Genomic DNA, 9584 nt, shown 5'->3' on the forward strand with positions numbered 1-9584 from the left:
TGACACCTCGATCTTGATCTTAATCTATCCATTGGCTTCTCTCTCAAACACACACACACACACACATACACACACGCGCGCGCGCACACACACACACACACACACACTCGATACGCCTTTATCTCCGTAGCCCCCCTCGATATGTAGATTTCTCGCGCGCGCACAACTGTAGTGACGATGATGCTGAACCCATTGTGCCTTCTTTTTACGGCCTCATGTGATAGTTTTCGCCCTGTTTTCTGTTAATTAACAAGGCAACCTTTTCTTTGTTACTACTAGTGAACTTGAGATCATTCGGGGTAGACATAAAATATATCACTTCAAAGCAATTATCGCAGCAACTATTTAAAAAGAAATATATCTCTTGCATCGTCCACAACCAACATCTGGTGGACTGGTTAGTGCCGGATGCTCGCAATGCGATGACCTGTGTTCGAATTCTATCTTAAACTTTAGATTTTTACATTTTTTTAATATATACTTCTTTCACCACTGTACTGACAGTGGAGCCCACAGAGTACTTAGAATACAAGATTAAGGATGGATTTGTTTCTTTTTAACTTTCTGTATGAATCTGTAGCCACCCTGCAAGTCATTTACACTATACATGCAATTACATTTTTATCTTTGAGAACCATACACACAATTAACTCATATGGATTGGATGTGACTCTATTATTTCCAGCATAAGAGCATCTCCAATGGCAACCGGCAAATTTCCTCCCGCTTCCTTCCACAGAGGACGACATCCAACGCCAGCGGCATACATTTTCACAACTCTGACCAACTAGAGGAAATTCGTGCAAATATGGACTTATTTCATATAAGCATGAAGGATTTCGTATAAAAGCCAGATCTTCATATATACATGACAGATTTATTTACATGAACTAAGCGGTGCTAATCCAGCTCTCGTGGTATATTAATACCTAATCTAAATGGCCGCCCGCGGATCCCTTTGTCTTCCTCATGTCCCGCAGACACTTGCGGGGTCGACGAAGGTCCTCGCAAGAGACGAAGCAGCCAAGAGACCATTTGTATATGCAGTCGTCGCCTCGGCGGTGGCCTTCATGGGACCCAAGTGGCGGTGGCCTCCCGTGTTCTACTTCTTGTCGATGATGGCGGTGGACACGGAGAAGCTGGCCACTGACTCGTCGATCTCTGTGCACCCGGCTTGTGAGGTGCAGGTAGACATGTGAGGCACAGGTCGGGAGACGTGTGGTGTCATGGGTTCGAGCGGCATCGTGGGAATCGTGTGTAGCTGTGGTACAAACTTGATGGTCGCCGCAGTTTAGCTGGCCCGCATGTCATGCACACAAAGGCAGATGAGCTGTGGGGCCGAGAGGGGTGAGGCGCACGTCGGGGGACGTGTTGCCGTGGGTTGGACCAGCATCGTGGGAATCGCGTGTGGCAGTGATAAAAATGTGATGGTCGTCGTAGTTCAACTTCCATGGACAACCTGTCATGTCTACTGACACATGCATTGCATACTGATCAGTGTAAGGAGGAGTAGGAGAGAAAACTAGGCGGATAAATAGTTCATTATAGTCAAGCGGACCTATATCAATGTACACAGAGTACACTTGTTCCAAAGACATGCACACCTGCGAAATAGTTCATCTATGTCAATTTAAACAGAGAGGAAATATATTTTTTACAAGAGAGGAAATAGTTCATCCATCTATAATGCCCTGCTGCTGGTGCAACTTCTTCTTCTTTCTTCTTCTTCTTCTTCTTATTCTTATTCTTCTTCTTCTTCTTCTTCTTCTTCTTCTTCTTCTTCTTCTTCTTCTTCTTCTTCTTCTTCTTCTTCTTCTCATTTTCTGTGGGAGACAGCTTCGCAACAAGCTCTTTCGACCTTGCAGCTATCTCAAAACTCACACGGGCATCAAGGGCAGAGTATTTTATCCGCTCGTAGGTCAAGGGATAATTCTCCCATCCAGACGACCATAATCCCAGCGTCTCGTCACCCTTCTCAAGATTTGTTCCGAGCACAAAATTTGCTACATCAAATAGGGATGGTGTTTCTTTATCACAATTATCTACATGAATTATGGTTTGTAGGTCAGCGATGTTTTTCAAGTCAAGGTTGTACGGCGCCAGCTTCTCTCTGTCCCCTTTGATGGCTGCCCCATAGAATTATATGTCCTCCCGAGACATGAAATCATGGAGCTCACCTGGTATGGAGGGCACGTGCATGATGTGATACACCAAAACTTCATCTTCGAGGCATAACTGGAGGGCAGCGGCGCATTGGATCTTCCCAGTGGCACGCTCCGTGTACTCTGCGTCGAGACCGACGACCTTCATCTCCACCTTTTGGAGGGAGTTGGATACAATTTTGATCCACTCACGAACAACCCTTGGGTGGTCGGTGACGGTGGCAACTATGCTCAACGAGCCTTCGACGAGGACATGTGTGACGCTAAAAACCTGCATGGATCTCTTTTGCCAATTGGAACCGCTGGACCGGAGGGCTATGGTTTGGAGAATTAGGATTAAGATGGCTAGTCTAACTGAAGAAGATGATTATTTAAAGGGGATTCAAAATTACTCCAGGAGGATCTAAAACAATGTGAATCTAGTGGGGTTTGAATGCAAATGAAGGAGAGGTGAAGAAGGTGAGGAAAATCGGTTCCCGATGGAGAAGTAAATGGGAGAAGTGGCATGCAGGCAGTTGATTAGATGGCTAGGTAGACCAAACTACAAAACGAGAAGGCTATGCGGGTAGCGTACTGAGGAGTGGTCCATGTCTGTGTACGTGCCCATCCTTCTATTGCTACATGTGCCACTGGTTAGTTGAGTCGCTCTTTTGAATAACCGTGGCGAAACATTTTATGATTCCTTTTTATTTCTGCACCCCTCCTGACAGGTGGAACCTACGCAAAACCCACTTGGGTGGATGAACAGATATGCAAACATATCCATCTCTTTGCACACAAAAAATGTGATGTAGATGGTTGGAATTGATATTGGTGCGTGCCTGTGAGACACAAACTTTTCTGTTTAAGGAATATGCGTTTATCCTAAAAAAAGAAAGAGCCCTTCTTCACGCTTCCGCGTGCATGAGAATTTGGTTCTACTCGGAATATGGATGCTACCTGCAGGATGAAGTGAACCTAGAGGCATGCTAGCATGGGAGACCTATTTCCGCTATACAGTACTAATCTGTATGTTACTACTAGTATTAATAAAACTATGCTACACTTGATGGTCAAAATATTTTTTATCCGGTCCTCACAGTGAAGTGACAAGACCCTGCGCTCGAGGTGACACTAGTCCATGCGGCGTGTTCGGGTTACCAAAGTCAGCCTCACCTTGTGCATTGTGCAGTCATTGTCACCGCCGCTGTATAGCATGCCTCACCTCGTCTCCCTCTCCCCTAGCACCACTCCATCTCCATCTCCATCTCCCCAGATATCCTAAGGTCACTCTTCATCATCTCAATGCGCCCCCGCGTACCCACACCTCGCTCACCTCCCCCAGTACCACTATTCCCTCACTAGCCGCTCCAGCACCAAGAGCCTTCTCCCCCATAAATCAAGCCCCCAAAACCCCTACCTTCCAAACTCCACCATGGCCGAACGCGAACCATGCAGCATCCATATGAGCCGCGACTGGAGCAATCTCCCCAGTGACATCCTCGACCTTTGTTGTTCGTGTATGGATATGTTGAGCATCGTGCGGCTAGCTGCATGCTCGAGGGACATGCATGCGGCCATCGTCGAAGCAAGGCCTGAGCTTTTCAAGACACCCTGCTTGCTGCTATCTGGTCTTGCAAGATTTTCTCACCATGATACAGAGGCGTACATGATGGCCTCGACTTCAATCCGACCTCCATTAGTCGAAACTTCTTTGCAGGTATGTACTAGGTCGCCGTACATCATGCCCCTCGACTTCGATCCGATCACCATTGCCTGAAACTTCTTGGCAAGTATGTACTAGGTCGGCATGAACTCCCATTAGATGGTTGCCATCAGAGAAGACCGGAAAAAGTTGGTGCTCGTGAACTTCCACACCTCCCATCAGATTATCCTTCCTACATTGGATTATATAGGGTTTTACCATGGCGGTCCAAGTCAATTTGATTACGTCATCAGCTGGACGCACCTTGTTTTGCGGAAGATTGTTATCTACCAAGTGCCCACACGATATGCGGATTACGCAGACTTCGAGCTTTGTTCGACCGCGGACTCGCCTATCTTTCCGCCAGTGCCTTCTTTAGCTGGAGACAACTCACCTCATAGTGGATCGTCAAAGCTGATACACACTTTTGTGATGCTATTGAACACAATGGCATCATCTACGTGATCGACAAAGCAGATGGCACCACGTATTACTAGGATGGCGCGTGTAAGTTGTTTTTGTCTGATGTTAATGATAACGCCATGGCACTGTTTGAACTTTTTGTGATGATTGGCATATCCATGTTTGAGCAGAATTTGAGTAGAACTATGGCAATGTATTAGAGACACTGTAAATTAGCTATATTTGGAATGAGTTAATTCATGCGATTGTGACCATGTCATTATAGTCAATTTGTACCCTTGAATAATCAAACGGTTAGGAAGATATGGATATTCTCCTAACTTTATAGTAATCTATATACTACTAAATATGAGTGTGTATCAATAGCAATGTTAGTTTCCTCATTTTTCATGATATATAAACATGCATCACACTATTGGTTTTATCTAACCATACATTAGGGAAGTAAATGTGCATATGGAGAACTCTATATCTAGAAGTAGTGAAATCATGTAATGCTTACCATGTGTACGTACCTATATTCGCCCTTCAACAATCAATGGCTAGAATAATATCCCCACAAGAATTTTTCCCAAAGAACATGAGTATATAACAATGCATGGTCTGTCAGTTTCCTTGAAGAATTTGTTTGTGAGGAGAGAACATGATTACATAACATGCATGACATGGTAGTTTCTTGTGAAGACTCGATTGCGAGATAACATGAGTATAACCATGCATGGCACTTCTATATTTTAGAACCCATTATAAATTTCCATGTATTTGGATGGCTCCCTCCCACCTCTCCTCTCTCACCACCCACCAAGCTCCATGGCTATTTCTAGGATAATTCCTCATGGAGGGCCTATTGCATTAGGATTTTGCTCCTGGCCTAGCCCTGGCCAATCAGGTGAGACGAAGGTTTGGCTCCATGGTCCATTTTTCTCCATCTTGAGACTCCAAGGAATTCTTTTTGGTGGTCTCTTTCTCCTCGGCTTCTTTTGCCCTCTCCGTGGATTCGGTTGCCATTGCTCTCCAATGCTGCATTGGGGGTATTAGCTCTGGTTTTAAGGTGCATCAAATCAATTCTTGTTCTTTCCGTTTCTCGGTGGCCAATAACAAAGTGGGACATTTTATCCACCGTCCAAGGGATCGAGTCTGGCTAGATTTTGTTTGTCACTTCCATCTTTACAATGGCCGTTTTGCTCTTGCTCCAATTGATGATTCTTGCTGGCATGCTGATGAAGAACTAAAGGATCTATCCTCTAGACACACGTTGGCTGTTAAATCATCCCTCAAGTTATTACACTCGAGCTAAAACTTAAGCTCAAAATCTGAGGAAGTGTTGTGTAAATTTAGCCTGATTCCGATTTCGTCCATGAGGTTTTCTAACCAGAATGCTGCTAAAGCTTCCACCTCCATTGTGGACAATGTTCAACATGATCAAATGCCTTATCACGGAGATTCTGGGGATCATGATTATTTGGATGATTCTTTGGTGGTTTCGTCTCGTCGATTAGTTTGTTCAGTTACTACCAGCAATGATCGCGCCGCATTAATTGAGCGCTTTTTGAATCAGGCTCAATCTGAGGATTCGCAGCATGGTAATTGTATTAAATGAGGTTCATTTAAATGCCCTCTGTCTGTCCCGTATCCCTCGCTGCCCCAATGCTTCATGCAGTCTATGTTCAAATATGCTCCCTCGCATGATTCTTGGCCCGCTACTCTTTCGGCCCGTCATAAAGCTGATCTGGCCCAGGCCCACTATTCTGAAGCTGAAATTTTGGACTTATCCTCTAATTGGGCGGTGTTATGCTCTCGTTGCTTACAATGGGGACATCACAAGGTCTCTTGCCAAGCCAGACTGATTTGTATTAACTGCTCCACGCCTGGTCACAAGGTCGTTGATTGCCCCTTATTTGTTAAGTCCAAAACTCACCATAATTTGCAAGCCTCAAGTGGTCACGAATCCTTCGACTGGGCATTTTGCTCTTTCTGTTAATATGCAAAACCATCACAAGCGCAAGACTACCGTCCGATGCACTGCGTGTGGGTTCTATGGCCACATGGCACAATCCTGCCGCAAACGTCGTTTCAACGAGCAGTGGCAGTTGAGGCCGAAGAATTCTCAGTCTTCCCTCATTACCCCTCACGCTCCACCTTCCGCCTCGGTTTCTCCCACACCATAGCTCTGCCCAGTCGCGTCACTTCACCAGCCACCACCATCACAGCCATCCACCATCACCAGCTCCGCCGCTCCACTAACCATGGCGAACTACCCGCTCAATCCGATGCCTTTCCTCCCGTCAGGCTTTGCCGTTGAGCCCGGCCCGGCAGATCGTCTCGTGCGCAACGGCATGGTCGTCGGACCCATCCCGCCACTCAACCACAACTTCCCCGCCGTTGCTGAAGCCAGTGCCTATGTCCCCCTACATCGCCGTGCGGCCATTCGTAACATGGTTCAAGGTCTGCTTCATGAATCTCAGCTCTTTACCACTGAATCCAGCGATCACCCTTTCGGCATTGACATATTTGGATTTGTGGATTCCTTCATGCGGGACACTGCGGTTGCTACTCCCATCGAGATGGAAGAGGAAGATCTCCTGATTACTTTTGTGCCACACAACGAAGCCCTCAATCGCCGCACCACTTCTTTCGGGCCTGAGGTATGGCTTATGTTCTTCGGGTTTCCTTACGACTACTAGACTGATTATTACATCACAAAAGCACTGGGTGGATACGGCTCTCTTGTCAGTTGGTACAACCCAAGGCAAGACAGGAGGTTTATCCTGCTCAAAGCCCGTGTTCTGCGTCTCTGCCTCATTCCAAAGAGCTTCGCCGTCTGGCAATTGGGTGGTGCGCATGACTGCTGGACTGTCCAGATCACCATCCAGCGGAGCAATGATTGGAATGGCATGTTGCCTGGAGTGCTTCCTCCTGGTGAAGACCAGCCACCACCTGACGGTAACCCTCACCTGCAGTTTGGACCTGAACTGGCAGCCGAACAACTATATCAACAACAAGTTCATAACTGGTTGGTGCAGAATGGAGCTCCCAACGCTGAGATTGACAATCAAGTCAATGGACCTCCCCACAACAATGTTGTTTGGGGGGAATGGCCAATTCCTCTAGCTCCTTCGCTGCTACCCCTTCCCCCGCACCTTGTGAACTATCAAGCTTGGTTGGCAGCTCAAGGCCTCACTGTTAGGCATGGCCTTATCCCTGAGGATAACATCTCTGACAATGCAACGGATGCTTGGAATGACACTTTCTCCTCTTCTGATGACAGCTCTATTCCTCCTGGAGATGCTCTGCGTTTGTACCCTATTGCCGCTCCTGCTATGCCACTGCCTGAAGCCCAAGATGCACTCACCATCTCTGTCAGTCTGCGCAACCAAGGTATTCAGTTTGGTCTCTCTGCCCAGGGTTCAGACCTGATTAATCTGCTACTGTCTAACCCAATTCCTAGGCAGCAACTGAACAGCTTCATCTTCCATGCTCTGCGCCCCGCAATTGCCACCATTGGACCTTCGAGCAATGGATATGGTATGCGCTCCACCAACTTGGAGGTTTCGGTTTCGGTTTCTTCTGGCGGCAATGGCATCACTTTTTCTCAGCTGCCACCTACTCCTGGTTCTTGAAGAAATTTCTGAAAGTTCTCGGCGGTCCTCACAGCTTCTGCAGACAAACAACACCGAACCTTCTCAATATGATGATGTTTCTTTGTCTCATGTTCTGCCTCTGGGTGATGCTCGCAATAGCCCGCCTCATTCAGGTGATTCCAATCCCAGGATCAACCAGGACATGTTGGGCCTTGATGTTGTTAACTCCATTACTGAACCTGCTGGCCTTGTTGTGACTCGTGGACGACGTGCCCGTGCACCTGCTCCCATTTCCACTGCTGAAGTTCGTCGGAGCAGCCACTCCAACAAGTACAACGGCTTCAAGGTCAACCAAGTGACGGACACTCGCCCTACTCCAGGGTCAAACCAAGGCTGGCTCCATCGATTGGTTCTTCCTCCACTGCCCAGGAGACACTTTCTGAGGAAGTTCCTCCCACACATGTCCATGTTCTTCAGGAGATTGGTATTAACAGATGTGTTGTCCCTGCTGCTGAACTTTCTGAAGATCTCCTTAATGTGGCTCCTGCACCAACCTCTGCTTCGGCCTCTCGCTCAAGTACTTTGATTTCCGATGATCTGCCTGTCGAAGATGACATCTCAAGGGCCTAGTACGCTTGTTCATCATGCCCCTTTTGTGTAGTTGGGAAGTTCTATGCTGGAACATCCATGGCATCAACTCTGAAGATAAGCAATTAGCTCTTAATAATGCCATCTGAACTAGTGGTTGCTCGGTCGTTTGCCTTCAAGAGACAAAGAAATCCTCTTTTGAGTTATCCTTTATTAAATCAATGTTGCTCTAGACAATTTGATCAGTTTTCCTATGTTCCATCTCAAGGCGCCTCGGGGGGTTTAATTACTATCTAGAAAAGCTCTATGTTCATGTGGTGTTTTTATCTGATTTTGCGCTGGTTATTACCTTTACTAGCACGTTGTCTTCTCATTCTTGGATGGTAGTTAACATGTACGGCCCCTGTTCGAGTGACGCTCGTGTTACGTTCACCAATTGTCTTTATGATCTGGATATACCTAGTGAGGGAGTCCTGGATTAGGGGGTATCTGGACAGCCGGACTATATACTTTGGCCGGACTGTTGGACCGTGAAGATACAAGACTCAAGACTGCATCCCGTGTCCGGATGGGACTCTCCTTTGCGTGGAAGACAAGCTTGGCGATCCGGATAATAGATTTCCTTCTTTTGTAACCGAATTTGTGTAAACCCTAGCCCTCTCTAGTGTCTATATAAACCGAAGGGTTTAGTCCTTAAAGACAGAATCATAATCATCATAAGCTCGCTTCTAGGGTTTAGCCTCTACGATCTCGTGGTAGATCAACTCTTGTAATACTCATATCATCAATATCAATCAAGCGGGAAGTAGGGTTTTACCTCCATCAAGAGGGCCCGAACCTGGGTAAAACATCATGTCCCTTGCCTCCTGTTACCATTAGCCTTAGATGCACAGATCGGGACCCCCTACCCGAGATCCGCCGGTTTTGACACTGACATTGGTGCTTTCATTGAGAGTTCCTCTGTGTCGTCACTGCAAGGCTTGATGGCTCCTTCAATCATCAACAACAACACGGTCCAGGGGGAGACTTTTCTCCCGGACAGACCTTCATGTTTGGCGGCTTCGCACTGCGGGCCAATTCTCTTGGCCATCTGGAGCAGATCGACAGCTGCGGCCCTGGCCATCAGGTCAGATTCGGAAACTTGAA

Source organism: Triticum dicoccoides, chromosome 5B (assembly GCF_002162155.2).
Source record: "Triticum dicoccoides isolate Atlit2015 ecotype Zavitan chromosome 5B, WEW_v2.0, whole genome shotgun sequence".
Taxonomy (NCBI): domain Eukaryota; kingdom Viridiplantae; phylum Streptophyta; class Magnoliopsida; order Poales; family Poaceae; genus Triticum; species Triticum dicoccoides.